Genomic DNA, 16,939 nt, shown 5'->3' on the forward strand with positions numbered 1-16,939 from the left:
TATAATCCATGTTTTTATATAAACAATGGATCAAATGACTGTGTGTAATGTGAAAGGGGGGTCGCTTGTAGCGGCGTACCCACAGAGGATTATCAATTAACTCTGCAGCTCCCCTCTGCTTTATGGAGCTTATCAGCATCCTTTAACTCATTGTTTTGTTTGTACGGCCGGAAACTTTACTGTTGTGATTTGGTGGCACGGCTCTCATCAACATCATTTCCAGCAGGCAGCTGTTTCAGTGAAAAAGCACTGATAAACACACTGTACACTACCGGCCCAGCACTAAGCAGCAGGCAGCATGGACCGCGGAACGCATCTGAACAAGGGGGCGCCATAATATCAAGGCACACGGAGGGCGGTGGACATAGACATACTTCACTACTGAGTTACATAACACTTTTTTAGTCCGACTGTCGACTCCCAGGCCAGGCGCCAGGATGAAATGACTGAGGGGGAGGCAGTTTTTTTCATTAAAAAAAAAACATTGATTTAACCATGCAATAGCCCAGAAAGGCTAAATAACAACAACATAAGGTTACTGTTTCAAAAGTCAAAGAATAAACAGACCACTCCCATAAGAACGTAGCACGAGCAGAGCGCTAAATATTTTTTGAATGTATGAACAATGATGCTAGAAACTTGCGGCGTGTACAAATAGCTGTGACTCTCTCTCTCTCTCAATAAATAATGCATGTGATAGGTAAATATCCAATTGCATAGCAGCAGTCAGTGGAAGTGGGTGACGGTGACCAATATTGTTTATTTAAAGTACAAGTTTTGAGAAAAAACACAGATAGAAAAGTTACCCAGGTCGTGTCCCCTCTGGACCCCCGCTTCTGCGGTCTATAGCAAGCAGACAAATCCAGCAACTAAATGTCTGAGCAGAGAAGACTTGACCTGGTGGTCGGTGTTACGGGTGTTACACGATGGTCAGGCATTCACCGATTACATTACGTACCACCGCCCCCACCGTCGTTTTGCTTTTTTTAACAGAAATAAAACCCATTTAGTTAATTTTTTTCTTATCAGCGCCGTGTTGTCAATACATAGTCGGATGACGGACACTTCAAACTGAAAGTGAATGCGTCTGCTCCGTACTGAGTCTCAGCTCAGAGTAGCAGGAGTCATATTTCATACATGCAGGATAAGAGAGCGTTGACAGACAAGACGATGACGGAGGATTTGGTGTCGAAGCGAAAAGCTATAGTGCCTATTTGCCAATATTTCAGATTTAAACCCATGCTATAAGGGAACCATAACGTTAATGAGGTAATCGCCGTGAGGATGACGGAACGGTCACAGCCGGTGTGCGCGTAGGAGCGACACCAGGTAGACCCCTGCAGCCCCGCAGCGAAGGCTGGACCGGAGAGGCCAGACACACAGCCACCCGATGGTAAAAATGTAAGTAAGCGCGTTACACATATTGAGCGTCTTTTCTTGTAAAATGTCCGGTATAACCGGTAACACCGGTGTTGTCATAAGTTTATTAACCAGTGGGAAAATGTCTTCCCCGTCAGATCCCTAGAGCAGATTTAAGCATTTAGCTGCTAAAAAGACAGATATTTCCCTCAGGGGTTGGTGGAGACTAAAACGGAGCTAAATGAGAGTGAATATTGTACTTAAACTCAACCGGTGGACACAGACATGAGTTTGAATGCTAATTTTACTCTATATTAGCTGCATGTGTAAACAAGCAGCTGTTTGCTAACACATCCGCCAGATCAAATTTATCAGCAGGTTTATGTAAACCGTTATTCCGCTTTGGTGTGCTAACGTGATACAAATGATAATCAAACGACCTTGTCAAGACAAACTAGAAACTGGTGAAAATGAGAAATCTGAGGCAGGTATCAAGAGAGACAATAAGAAGGACACCACCAATGACATGCCACAGTAGCTCCTCCGGTGCCACGCCCCCAACCAGCCCCGGTAAAAACCTGAATCTGTGTGAGCAGCCACAGGCAGCAAGCAGCTATATAGGGAGTAGGACATGGGAGGGTTTGTGGGAGGGTTTGTGGGATACAATACAAGATGATTGTGGTCGGACTAAGTGTTGTATTGGTGCTCATTCTCTGGAGTAGTGTGTCTATTTCCATGTCTACAGTCCAGTCTAACGATATGACGTGAATACGAATTAAAGGTTACGTAAACATTGATCCTAGAAAAATGGGACTTCCTTGTGAAATCTTTTAGCATCACTATACCAGTACATTTTCTGTGATGAACTCTATAAGAAGCTCTTCTACAGTAAGTGAGAAATGGCTCCCAAAACATGAAATATTAAAGCGTGAATGTAATAATATTAATTATGAATATGGTTTTCAGGCAGAGTGTTATGGCATTAGGTGCAAAGCAGCACAGAGAAGTGAATGATGATGGTCCTGCCCTGCTTCACCCATCCATGTACATTTGTTCCTGTGGTAATGGGGCTGTAGCTGCGATGAGGGCGTATCGATCCCAGAGAAATGTCAAATGCGTCATCGAGGCGGTGTTTGAGTTATCTAATTTGCTTTGTTTGTTTATCTATTTGAAAATTCTAATGGCAGCATGCAGCCCATCTTGGCAGAGACTGTGTGGAGGCGGATGGAAGAGCAAATGCACAAAGTCTGCAGATTACTGAGTACAGTAGATCCTCGTTTTGCAAGAACAAACATTCACCCAGTTACAGCTTAAAAAAAACATTCAATAAACACATCTGTTACATTATTTTAAAAACATTAATTAAAGAAAATCACCATTTCGCTGAAAACACTGAAGTGGCTGGCTGTGCTGTACAACCTATTATGTTTTATGTTCATCATGTCATCGAACACGTCACTCTTAAAGGAATGGTTCAACATTTTGGGAAATATGATTATTTGTTTTTTTGGAATTAAATGAGAATATCAGTACCGCTCTCATGTTGGTGTACGTATGGAAAATATAAGGCTACAGCCAGCAGACTGTTAGCTTAGCTTAGCACAAAGTGTGGAAACAAACACAAAATCCACCTCACAGCACCTCTAATGCTCACTAAATCACGGTATATATTGTTTCTTGGGTAAACAATGGCCAGCCTAGTTATCTCCACCTGTTTCCAAGTTTCCAAATTACAAATGTAACACAAATTGTAAACAAATCTTATACAAATTTCCAGAAAATCTGCAAAAGAAAATGCTAAGTAATGCATTTCCATCCACTACTGTTGTGTAAATATTCAACACGTTCTCACTCCCAACTCATCAAATATAGCAGCTTAGTCAGTTGCCCTACGCTTCAAACTATGACGCTCTACGTACCCCTCTGGCGTCCGTTTTGCACCAATAATTTTCCGCTCGTTACTTACTCTGTCTTTTCAAAATAAGCTTCCATGTTCACAGGAAACAACTTGGTTAGGTTTAGGTAACAAATCTGCTTGGTTAGGTTTAGGAAAGGTTTTGTGGTTTGCGTTAAAATAAGTATGTTTGTAATGAATTTAAGTATGTCACGTACGCCATGTCAGTACATTACTTAACCAGCTTACATAACTTAAAATAACAACGTTGACTTTTGGCTTCAGATGGGACATGAACAACGATCTACTGGGTGAAAGTCCTGTGTTTTTTGACCCACCCATCCACCCCGACCTCCTCCCTACGCAGACTTTGATGCTCTTTATACTACGTAATTTACTAGTGCCAGGACTGTGGCTACGAGGAACATCATAGTTTGAAGCGTAGGGCCACTGACCAAGCTGCCGTATTTGACGACTTCGGAGTAAGAACGGGCTGAAATATTAGTCGGTCTACGGATGTTACGATACCAGAAATTTAGTAGTCGATACCAATACCAGTAAAATTCAACGGTTCTCAATACCCAATTCGATACCACGGTAAAAAACTAAAAAAATAAGTCCCATGTACTTCAACATACACTCCTTTATTACCATTTGCATACTTTTTTTTTCAAATGTATTATTAATCCCTGATGATCCACCTCAAGTGTCTCGCCAAAAACTAAATTCTACAAGATTTAATTTGAACACATCATGATAACGTTATAATTTACCTTCGCCCAATACTATTTTTTAATAAATAGAGCTTGAACGCATCATAATAACTCAATGCAATCTCTGCGTGTTAGCTGTTAGCTCCATTATTTAGCCAAGTGATCCTCGGTACCGTCACGTTTTCCAAATTTTGGCAATGACTTGTACCGAAGTATTGGTTCTCGTGACATCCCTAAGTTGGACACATCGAATAAGTGCCCGAAATGTCAACCTATTTCTTTAACCTCCAGTAGTCCAGTGAAACTATGCTGCCCTTCAGTTTTCAATCCAGAGTTTGGGGCGATTAAGACGTCTCTACCAAAGTTACGGCTGGCTGCTTGGGAAAAGACAGAGTAGCTACAGGTCAGACAGCCTTTGAAAATAATCAGTGAAAGTCACAGACTGCCAGAGGCTAACATAAGGGCGGCGTCAAAAACACTTAATAAGCAAAATAAAATTCTTGGCTGACGGTGAACAGCAATGACTCAGGTGTAGAGACGGAGTCATGTTTGCTCTCAGGCTGAACAGTAAGTGACCAGAAGCACTGACTTATCCATCTTTAAACACAGTCCAACTCCATAAACAAACAAACTCCCTGGACTGCTTTTGTTAAGTGTGACAGAAGCAGCTGATAGGAAGCTGCCAAATCAAATTAAACACTTGAATTAGGTTAGTCTCTCTTGCATCCCAATCCAGTTCCAACAAGTTTCATTCTGTGTAAACCCTACCTTGTTGGAGAGCTATTCTGGGGATAAAATTCACATATAATTTATTCTCTTTATGTACAATTAAAGTAAGTGTGCAGATATGCTGTAAAAACTGCCTGCTACCAAGGAAAACCAATATATATATATATATATATATATATATATATATATGTGTGTGTATATATATATATATATATATATATATACAGTATATATATGTTTAATCCTAGCAATGATGTGACAGTGCACCATTTCACTCCCACATTTTGTTACGCAACATGTGCAAATGCAAACCACTCTACAAGGGAAACATTTACGGTGAGAGCTTCCCACTCGCTATTGAGAGAGATAAATAAGAGCGAAGACAATAACTCGAGGAATTCTGAGGCTTTTGTTGCTTGTGGATTTCATATTCCTCCACAGAAATTATTTCCAACAATGCTGTTTTGTCATTTAGCTGTATACTGTCAAGCAAGTGGAAGAACTGAATAAAACACCTGCAAACCTCTACAAAAACAACAAATCAAGGTGACTGAAAAAGGTTGTTTTTCTGCAGTTCATCTTGACACTACTTAGTGTGAGGATTATGAAAATATTTAAAATATGAGCCAATGAATTATTAGCATCCAGTACTATGATTTTATCTTGTTTCTCTCTTTACTGAATGCAGGAGAGAGCCGAAATAAGTACACACATCATTGCTAAATGACATGCTTTCAGAATTGTGGACAATCTTAAATGGAGCCTTTTTCTATTAGTAAAATAATAGTGGTTCTTAATATAGCCCAGAAATGTACTTGAGGACAGCAACACATCACATCAAACTGACAGTGTGGGTGTATTATTTCCCAGTGTTCAGAAAAAAAGATCCTTTTTTACAGTCTTGCCTTCCTCCAAATGTGACAGTCCCCCTGATAGCATTTTAATGCTCCAATCCACCACAAATCCACATTTTCTGTATTCCACCTGTGGCACACATAGAGTACCCCTATCCAACAAACTGCCCACATTTAATACAAATTTTGTATTCTTTTGGCAATCATGTGGACCAGCGGTTGGTGCAGAGAAAGTACTGTGCACCATTTGGAGCTTTAAAGACAAAGTGAAGTAAAAATATATTTTCCAGGTTCTTATCATGTCTCATGTGTCAGTCTCTTGGTATTAAAAAATAAACACTAAAAAACAGCATTTTATATTTACCCATATTATCACCCTCATTTCTCTTTTTCTCTAACACTCAAATGTCCCAGTTTTCAACAGTCACGACTACACAACTAATATAATATTAATAAAAATATTATACTTGTTTGCAGCTCTTACAAAAACATTATCATGTTCTGTCCCACTCATTATTACCTAATCCAATATACATAAACAATGCACCAGGCATCTGATTTTCAGTGACCCCATCGGGCAACCCCTATGAAAACTTTTTGGGGGCGCAACCGTGAGTCCAGAGAAAATATAGCAAGCAAGCATGCTAACCTAGTTAGCTGTTTCTTTGTTTTAAGGGGCTATTTATTTTCTTTGACAATACAAACTACATCAGTGCGCTGGTGAGAGTCTTGTGGAGAAGCGCTGACAGAGTTAGGTCTGTCAACGAATATTCTATATTCAAATATGTATTCAAATAGTATACAAAAAATACAGACATTCGAATATGAAAACTAATGTTCAATATGTTCTCTCTGCCTTGCGTGCACCAAATGCACCGCATGACGGGAGTCACACAGCGTTACTTTCATTAACTGAAAATTAAATGTAATGTTAGGTCAAGTTGAAAAAGGAATAATTCAACAACAACCGTAATGATGGCAAAGATTTTGGCTGCAGAGAGAGAGACACCGTGTCCTAACAACAAGCATTACCTTACGTCATGTAAACAAACCACGTACCATATCAGCTGTGAGCTCGAAAACAGACCGGAGACGTAACCACTTAAAAGATGGATGAGTAGTACTTGCTGTCTTCAAACTGTTTTACTTTTTAAACAGAAAACATATAGCCAACAGCAAGTAGGAAACCTTCAGGCAATCTCCCTCCAGCCAGCTGCCACCTTATTTAGGTTTTTGTAGTGAAATGAGGAGGTATCGTATTTGAAAGCGAGTGACAGGAATAAATAAAAACATCCAACAAAAGTCCAGCTCAAAGCTGCGCAGTGCTGCGACGCTCGCAGCCAGTTAGAACACGGTGTCATGGACATAATGCGCAAAAATAGATATTCCTATAGTTCAACAAATATCTGAACGTCATTTTTTACCAATTTTGCCAGCCCTATGACGAATGTCAATGAAGAGAGACGTAAAATTCCAATATGACTGTTCAGACTGACATCGTATTACAAAAGAAATCTGACCTGGATCTTATTTAGGACATGATATGAAAGAGGCCCAAAGTATCGCAATATTATGTTTTGTGATACTGTATCGATTCTTCTAAACGCTGTATCAATATTTAATTACCCTCTTAAAAATCGCCCGCTGGCGGACCCGGCTGCTATTCTGTCTATCGGAGGTTGTAGTGGGCTCAGTTTTAAAGCTAGAGTGAAGGTACTGGTATCATGAAACCATGTCATACTTGCATGTCGGGAAGGATGCTAAATATCGCTCCAAAGTTACACTAAATTTTGGCGAGGAAAAACTGGCATGGCCATTTTTAAAGGGGTCCCTTGACCTCTGACCTCAAGATATGTGAATGTAAATGAGTTCTATGGGTACCCACGAGTCTCCCCTTTACAGAAATGCCCACTTTATGATAATCACATGCAGTTTTGGGCAAAAACTATGCAGTTAGTTTCACCTATTCTAAAAATTATGTATTTGAATATTACTGCTTGGGGTCCCTAAACAGTCTTGGAATAACATATACAGTATATACATTATATTACTGTAAACTGAGACTCTTGTTGATAATTTTAGTCCAATTGTATTCATGTGTGATGATGTTAGTTCCCATAGTAGCAACTTCAAATATAGTGACTATTTTTACTCAGATTTTATACATATAGTATAAAGACACCCCACCATGACAGTTTTCCAATACACAGCCCTACTGCCTGCAGTGTCTGAACGTAGCCTTAGACTAGTTCTGTCAATCACTTTGGGGGTCATGAGGATTGAATCGTAGTTATTGACGATCATTGACCAATACCTCATTCCTCTAGCTCCTCACTCTACCCGAGTTATTCACCTGCAGTGATGACATCACAATAAGGTCACGTGTGTGGACCTTTTTTTCTATCACTACCTCTCAATCCTTAAACAAACCAAGCTTGTGTTTGTCTTTTTGGCTTTTACTTTAACCAAACACTTCTCTTTGCCCAGTCCAGGAGCTGTGGGAGTTGTCCCCTCTGTCCTCACCTGAACTAACCACTGACCAGTTCAACGGAGGAACCGAAGCAGATCAGAGGAGACTGAAACAGGCATTTCACCATCCGCACACCGAGAAAGAGAGAGGCAGTGGGCCAGCTTCACTCCACTGTTTGTATAGAGCCATTCTTCTCCTTATTAGGATCAGTGCTGGGGCTGAAAGGAAGCTACAGGAGCTCTCTGTGTTATTGGTGTCAATGTCAGAGCATTTGAAAAGATGCTGAACAAGGAACTCAATGCTATTTGTTCAAGTATAGACAGGGACAGGCACAGACAGACTCAGGCTGAAAAACGCTTGTCAATACCGATCCAGAACACTTTAGAGTTGTATTGTAAACTTTTCTGGGCAGAATCAGTCATTTGCCAAGCACTGCTATACTACTATGTGGACAACAGAGTGCAGTTGGCTAAATGGCAGCTGAAAGCCAACACCAAGCATCTGAATCTGTGGACTGGAGTGTTTGGCAGCACTATGTGCTGTTGGCGTAGAAGTGTCTGGTGAGATTGCTGCATGAAAACCGGCTACCAGAGGGACATCCATCATGAATTATAAAAAAGCCTCTCATTATCGCTGCCAACATAAAAAGAAAAGAGAAGAAGAATCGATGCATGACAGAGAATCCATGAATGATCAGTTCGTGCAGAGTGAAACATTTTAAACCGGCCAGCAAAAAAAAAAAAAAAAGCTCTAAAAACCGTGGAACAATTAGAGAAAAGACCGCGGTTGAAAAAAAAAAAACAGCTGACTATTACAGAAGGAGCTGCTGATACCAAAACAACGAGTGATTTCCGTTACTGAGGAGTGGCCTTACAACTCATGAATGCAGGTCGGGAAGAGAAGTGAGAGTGTTGTTCAGGGTGCGATAACAACACACAAATGATCAAAAAACAAGCACACAGCAGTTTCAGGTAGTAGTGAACCAACCCAAATACAACGACATTACATTTCCTCTACAAACCACTGCTGCTTGCTGAACAGCATGACTTTGGGATTTGTTGTAAACTGTGTTCTGGCTTTACTGTTGACACTCTCCCAACAAGGCTGGCTAATATTGCTGCAGCAAAATCACTTCATGATTTGACAAAGAAGCTTGCTGCAGATGAGAGCGCCTGCTCTGATTATAAATCAACAACCTTATTAATGAGGTGAGAGGACGCTTATTGGCACACTGAGGAACGAGGCAGTAAAGAGGAACGACGGAGCATACAGCTCGTTCAAGTGTGAAGGATATACAGCATGGGCACTAGTATTGCTATTTAGGCATGCAACTAACGATTATTTTCATTTAATTATTCATTTGATTAATCAGTAGATTATTTTCTCTATTGATCGTTTAGTTGTTCGGTCTATCAAATATCAGAAAATAGTGAAAAATGTCGATCAGTGTTTCCCGAAACCCAAGATGACGTCCTCAAATGTCTTGTTTGTCCACAACTCAAAAATATTCAGTTTACTGTTATAGAGGAGTCAAGAAACCAGAAAATATTCATATTTAAGAAGCTGGAATCAGATAATTTTGACTTTTTTTCTTTAGAAAATTACTCAATCCGATTAATCAATGACCAAAATAGTTAGTGATTAATTTAATAGTTAACAATAAATGAATGAAAGCCTAGGACTGCCTGTGTGTGATATATCCAATAGGTGTGCCGATGGGTTCCAAGATTGCCTTCTCTGAGAAATAACTCAGTGTGACTTGCATTTTCCACGGATACCACATTATCTCTGATGTCCATCATGAATAAACATCCAGAAATCCCCTTAGGAATCATAGAACAAGACACTCCTTATAACTTCAGGATCAAAGTAATCCAGTGACAGTTGTCAGTTATACAAAAGTAACAGTTATACCAAAAATAAAGTATGATCTAAACTCTATAAACACAGACAAGTATGAAATGGTCAACATGACTAATAACAGTACATGACACCACATACATAAGATATCTTCACAGATGATCTAATAATATGAAATGCTGATGGGGATTTTATGCAAGAATGAATGTGTACACAACTTGTATGTTTTTGCCACGTAGTCAAGAGTGTGTGTGTGTGTGTGTGTGTGTGTGTGTGTGTGTGTGTGTGTGTGTGTGTGTGTGTGCGTGCGTGAGTGCGTGCGTGCGTGCGTGCGTGCGTGCGTGCGTGCGTGCGTGCGTGCGTGCGTGCATGCGTGCATGCATGCGTGGGTGTATGTACAGTACAGCAAACATAGCAACAAGCAATTGGTGCAACAAACCGAGATGCATGAACCACAGAGAAAACACACAAGACATGTGTCACATGCGTCCACAGATTATTACCGAGACCTGTAAACACACACACACCAAGCATAAGTGTACAGAGCGTTGTGGCGTAATGACTGCGGCCGTGTCTGGATCTGCCTTCCAACCTGTCTGACCAGTTTAGAAGCCACACGACAGGGCCCACAGGGACTGGGAGTAGTCCTGTGTGTCTACTCCTCCACAGACCACTACAACAAACCGATCTAACACGAACCTCGACAAGCACATTTGTCATCACTGAGAAATATAGTGGGTGCCGTGCAACACGCAGACAGACAGCTACAGTCCGCACGCATACTACACCCACCTGCTTCACTGGGCATTTGATGCTCAATCATCTTTTAGTCTAATTACGTGTGAAATATAATGCAGAGGTCAGAGTGTACCTGACTTCCTCGGTGGAGCTGCGTATCTCCATAACCGCACAGCAGCAGCAACCATTTTTAATTACAGTACAGTTACCACGGGACCATCCTGCGTGAGCAACTTAATTTTACTTTACCTGCAGCTTCATCATGTTGTAAAAAATAATTTGTGCAAATCAACTCTGGATTTTCCTCAGTAGCAGCAGGAGCAAGCATGGTATTGTTGTGAATTTTTACTTTTTTTTGGCAACTCTAATCCTTCCTAATCCTCTTTTTAGGTCTCGTTTTATGTATTTAGAAATAGCTTGCACTAAGATCGACCTTAGTGCAGACTATTTTTCCTCAATTCACCCGCTTTCTAAAATGTGCGAGACTCAGGCAATCACACACGCACTCTAATCATCGGGGAAATGGACGGCTCAACAATGGAATTAGCTTCCCTCCACAACTGTTGAATGCAAAGGCTCTAATTAATGATTGCCAAGTGTGAAGTGGCCAAAAGAAAACAATGGCTGCTGGCCTGGTTTGTTGGAAGAGGCCAAAATAGCTGGAGAAAAGTATTTCCAGCTAGACCACAATGAAGGCAGAATAAACAGCCCTGGAAGAAAGTGGCAACTCTTCTCTTTCCCCGCACCAACTTCGCCTGAAATATAAATTCTGCTTTACTGTGGGGAGGCAAAAAATGAGCAGCATTATGGGTATCGTTGCACCAGATCAAAGCCAGACAACAACATGATGAGTCTCATCCTTTAGAGGCAGGGGATTTGTTCAAAGAAGGCGGCAGTCGAGAGGGAGACGAGTGTAGGTATGCAAAAGAAGGGGGAAATAAGAAAAAAAAATGGAGAACCTGCTGACTCACTGTAATCATCAGGCTGAGGCAAGCTGAGCTGCTGCTCGGGGTAAAGCTCCCTGCCTCCCCTTCAGAAGGACAAAGTAATGCTTCCGTCAACTGTGAAGAGCTATATGACTGAAGGTGGGAAATAAAATGGTGATATAAAACTGCCTTATGGCATGACAGAGCTTCGCTTTCTCTCTTCTTACATCCGACTGCAGACAGAATGATGCAATCTGAGGAAGGCAATAAATCGCCCAAAGCTGTGTGAGTAAAAACCAAAGCTAAAAATAAAGCTCTGATCAGACAGACAGCAACAGTATAGCAACTGGCTGCAGGAGAGACCCTCGACAGAAGGAGGAAGACGAGATTTGACCGCTGCAAATAACTGTTGACGTTGTTGCTCGAAACCCAAAACACTATTAAAGACCTGCAGTGAAACGATATGATGTTCAGGTCTGAGCCGTAACAAGATTTTGACAGGACTGCGGCGGGGATGCAGCATCCTGATGAGGCTTAATTCAATTCCCGTAAAACAAAAGCACACAGCCACTGCGATTACTCTTGATGGATTCAGCTGCCGTAATGTTGTATTATCCTCTTTTGATTATTCCAAACAAAGCTGATAAAAAAGCATGTAAAACAGAGATTTAGGTCTAAGGTTAGGCATATTGGATAAATAAACACAAAGCTGCAGTGCTACCGCTGTAGTACTGCGATTACGGCTATATCAGCAGACAATCAATAACACAGAGGTGCTCATCAGTTATCAGGTATCAAGTATTAGTTACATGGTGTGTAAACAATGTTGGACGTGCATATAGAAAGTTGTAAATCTAACTATAAATATGTCTTATATGTCCTTCGCATATCTCAAGAGACGATCTATTTCACACTTGGCGGGTGTATTGTTGGGGACACAAGGGAGTGTTGTGTTGAATTTAGACAATATTAATAAACTTTAAATAAAGAGCTCTGTGCAGCAGCGGTGGCGGAGCTTCTGGGCTCTGCGGACTGAGTCGAGCAGCGGATCTTTACAGGCTATGACTCATTGCAGTTCACTTTTGCTGCTGTATGATTGATATATACTAATGTTTAGGGCTGACCCAAATGCTATGAAGCTTCAACCATTGCTATGGTAATCGACCTCCAAATCAGTATTCAAATGCTTTTTTTTTTTTTTTATATAAGTATGTAAGAACAAAGTATAAATCCCAAAATAGCCCATGAAATAATTAATAATCCCACAACATTATTCATATTCAACATTAATTAATATTAGTAATTCTCAGACGGATATCGCTGTTTGTTGTGTGTAGAGGTGTGTGTTTGTACAGTAGTGCGGCACCAACACTGTCCCGGCACTGAAAGAGGGGAAATGGAGACAGACAGACAGAAGAACATGACAGCCTGCCGCGCCACGAAGATTTGAATTCCTTCAATTATTTCTCGCCGAAGCTTCGAAGGCCAAAAAATGGAATTCGGGACAGCCCTACTATTGTTACAACCAAACTCTTCTTCCCTTCCCTGGAGTCAACGAGCTATGATGGCTTCTCGACAACGCTGCAAGCAGCACATCCGTGAGCCAAGCAATCGGTCCATTCTGAATGGCTACACGCTTCTCCAAGCGGGCACGACAGTGCTGCAAGCAGCAATACTGGGAGTCAATCGTCCAGTTCCTAACGGACACATGTTCCAAACGGGAACTGCACCAATATTAATTAATTAGGTTTGAGACTTGACAGAAAACCTGCGTTTGTTTGTGAGATGAAGGCCAGGAATATTTGAAAAATGCTATTGAGTTGTTTTTAAAGCTTGACTTATACAAGCAACTAAAAGTCAGGATATCCTTTGCTACACCAATTTTTACCAACTTTTTAATTAATCTATCTCTCACAAGTCTCCCAACTTTATGGTTTTGTAACAGTAAATCTGAACTATCAAATGTTGTCTTCCAAAATATGCACATGCTCTTTTGTCTTCCGTATCACGTCTAGTACATGCATGCATTGTTTCCTGTGAATCCCTTGTGTCTGGGGTACCCAATTTGAATGCTGCAGACTCCTCCATTATCCATGAAAACAACTAGAGTATATAAAGAGGGCATGGCAGAATGCAAACACAACACATGGTTATTGCCATCAATATGAATAGTATGAAAATACGGGCTGATACTGACAATCACAAGAATGATAACTTGAGGTTGAAAATTGGTTTTAGGTTATGGTTGTGTTTAGATGTATGAAGTACAAATGCATGTGTGTGTTTCTGTGATTGGTCACTGGTGTTCAGCAGGCAGGAAGAGACGTGACCACACTCACCACGCTACAAAAACATGTCGAGTCAAAGAACATTCAGCTTGGCCAAAAGCAATGACAAGCGCAGGACACACACACACACACACACACAGCTGCTGCAAGCCTTGGCATCATCATTGGTCACATCAGGGTGACCCCACACAATTATGCAGCACTCCATGCATGTGCCAAGAGCTACAGTCCAAACAAAAGAAACTATGACTCAGGTAAAATGGCCACCTAAAACATATTCTTCCTCTGTGATACTGTTTCATACAGATGAGCCCTTTAACTGCTCTCTTTTTCCAACGCAGAAGTCAATAAGAAATGGTTGAGTTAACTTGTAAGTGCGAGGAATGACTGGCTCCAATGAGACACAGGGGAGAGGAGGGCTGCTTCAGCCTCACTGGATGCCTCATGCATGCTCATTTGAATTGCAAATGGTGGTAGGCAGCATGCTGGGCTGTGAAATCCCGGCAGCACCCTCAGGCATCTGAACTCGTGCACAATGACAACACTGACATGTACACACTCGTAGCGAGACTTCGTGCGCATATACACTACGATAAGAAATAAAAAGGCATACAGGATCGTTGAGTTAGATTCACTTCGATGTGTCTGAACTCTGTATGATCACAAATTCATGTCGTAGAACTGATGAGCAAACAGTGGACAAACTGGTGCTGAGATGAGGTAATGGCTCCCTGGCAGTTAGAGGGGGGGGAAAGGAGGCTGGCTGGCAGGGTGACTAGGCAAGGCTGACACAGCAGGCACAGGAGTGTGTCCGATGTTAACGACATGGATGCTGTGTGACAGCAGGTCTGCCAGCTGAGGCTGACAGTGTGTGCGGCCTGAAGGAAGAGCGTGACAAAGTATCGTAAGCCCACCTGTATGGTAACACTGCAGAGGAACTGAGGAACTGGTCTGACTTGCAAGGACATGACAAACCAATATAGTAAGAAATATGTAAGGAATAATGTACAGCGAGCCGGTCATTATTGTGAAATAAACCCCGGCAGGGTCTTACATCGCCCTGAAGGGGTTCATTTCACAACAATGACCCGCTAGCTGTACATTATCCTGCTTATTACACAGCTACCTACTTAAAGAAATCAAAAATTTGACACAAAAACAGTCTGACATCAGAACTGCGTCCATAGCAACGGTCTGTTATACATAGCAACGGTCTGCTGTAAAGAAATAACAGACCGTGGAACGTTGTGATTGACCAATCAGAATCGAGTATTCAACAAAGCCGTGTAATAAGAAATAATAAAGAGTCAGAGGAGCTTTTAGGGACAACACGATTTTGCAGTTTATTGCAAAATCAACACCAAATATACAAGACACAGACATATTAAAAGTAGAAATATAGTTGGAGAAGCTATAGCCAGAGGTGCAAGTAAAGCATCCCAAAGGTGAAGCCAACCCCGTGCATTGCTGAGACATTCCTCGTCAATACTGTATGTAATTCCACAAAAAACGGTGTAAGCCAGGGGGCCAAAGGTGAGGCCATTTCCATACGTGGACCTGCCCGAGCACGCAGGCAGAGTGCCGCTTCACCCCTGCAGCCAAATGTCTCAGCTGAAGTGCACCATTATTACACGTCGCTGACAAAAAGAGGGCCAAAATCTATGAAGTACAAATGTGGTTTTTTTTTAAAAGCAAACACTTTGCCAACCACAGGTGTTGTTGATGAGAGGGTGTGACAATGGCAACATTGATTGTGCAAGTCCTGCAAGTGTGTGTGTGTGTGTGTGTGTGTGTGCATCTGTCAATGTGGCTGTTGCATAATTAGTGATGGGTGTGTTTGGGTGAACACACTGGCTGAAAGACAATAACAGATCCAGTTTGCCCTGAGACAGGCTGAGACACAAACTGAAACAACAGCACAACTTTAATAAAAGACTTCAAAAATCCAAAATGAAGGGCCATAATGTAGGAGAGAGCATCATGTGTAAAGTGGCAGAGGTGTGGGTGGTTATACTGCCTGGTTTGCTGTCAACACTGACTGGGCCAGTAGGCACAAAACGACGCAACAACTTCCCTCTCCTTCTGCTTCAGCTTCATTCCCACAATATGATCCATCCTCCTGGTAGAGGACGGCAAGCAAGCGGGCAAAGTCCACGCTGCGTTAGCTATGAAATGAAATGAACAGCTGCAGCTCCAGTAAATGCACCTTTTTTTCACTGCTGCAGCAAAAAAAAGCACCAAGAGAAAAAATAACAAAGCGCTGTAAGAAATGACGATTACGCGGATAAAAAGAAAAGGTCCTCGACATTCAACAAATCGTTTAACATATACAACCAAGCCTGGGCTTTTCACTGTGACGATATGAGCAAACTAGCAGGGGAGGAAAATATGAATATTTCAACATACCCTCCTGTCAGACAGACATCCAGAGGAGGACCATGGATGGAGGTCAATCCCGCTGCTGATCCTCGTCTCTCCGTGTTTATTCCCCGGTTAACAGGGGAAAGGGAGTGTGTCGGTGTTTTGCCGGTGAAAAGCCTAATGAGAGAAGGAGGAGGAGGAGGAGGAGGAGAGAGAAAGAGGGAGGGACACTGTCAGATGCAGAGAGGGAGGCAGGAGGGAGGGATGACACACACACACACACACACACACACACACTCATACACACATGCACACACACACACACACACACACTCACACACACACATACAAACACACAAACACACACATGCATACACACACACACACACACACAAATGCATACACACACATGCATACACACAAACACACTCACACACACACATGCATACACACACACACACACACACACACATGCATACACACACACACATACACACATGCATACACACAAACACACTCACACACACACATGCATACACACACACACTCACACACACACACACGTGCATACAGTGTGTGTTCAGGTGGAATGCGTAAAGACAAACAATGCAAGTGTCATTCCTGCAACAAAATATCCCTCTCTGTCAACAAGTACTGAAAACTAAATCAACATGCAGAAATATGCCAACAAAGATGACATAACAGCACATTGTTTGCACAGCAGCTGCATTCACGTGTTGGTGATTG

General features: G+C 41.7%; 1 protein-coding gene across 2 annotated transcripts in view; it reads right to left on the minus strand.

Annotated features, from left to right (window-relative positions):
• Positions 1–16,448, minus strand: part of LOC119488180 (band 4.1-like protein 1) — a 99,840-nt gene extending 83,392 nt beyond the window's left edge. Inside the window, exon 1 of one of the 2 annotated variants that reach the window (XM_037769594.1) lies at positions 16,238–16,448. The gene's annotated coding sequence lies outside the window, so the exon portion shown is untranslated. The remainder of the gene's footprint in view (positions 1–16,237) is intronic. The other variant, XM_037769602.1, reaches the window with a different exon arrangement.
• Between the last annotated feature and the right edge of the window lie 491 nt (positions 16,449–16,939).

Source organism: Sebastes umbrosus, chromosome 1, assembly GCF_015220745.1.
Source record: "Sebastes umbrosus isolate fSebUmb1 chromosome 1, fSebUmb1.pri, whole genome shotgun sequence".
NCBI classification, from domain to species: domain Eukaryota; kingdom Metazoa; phylum Chordata; class Actinopteri; order Perciformes; family Sebastidae; genus Sebastes; species Sebastes umbrosus.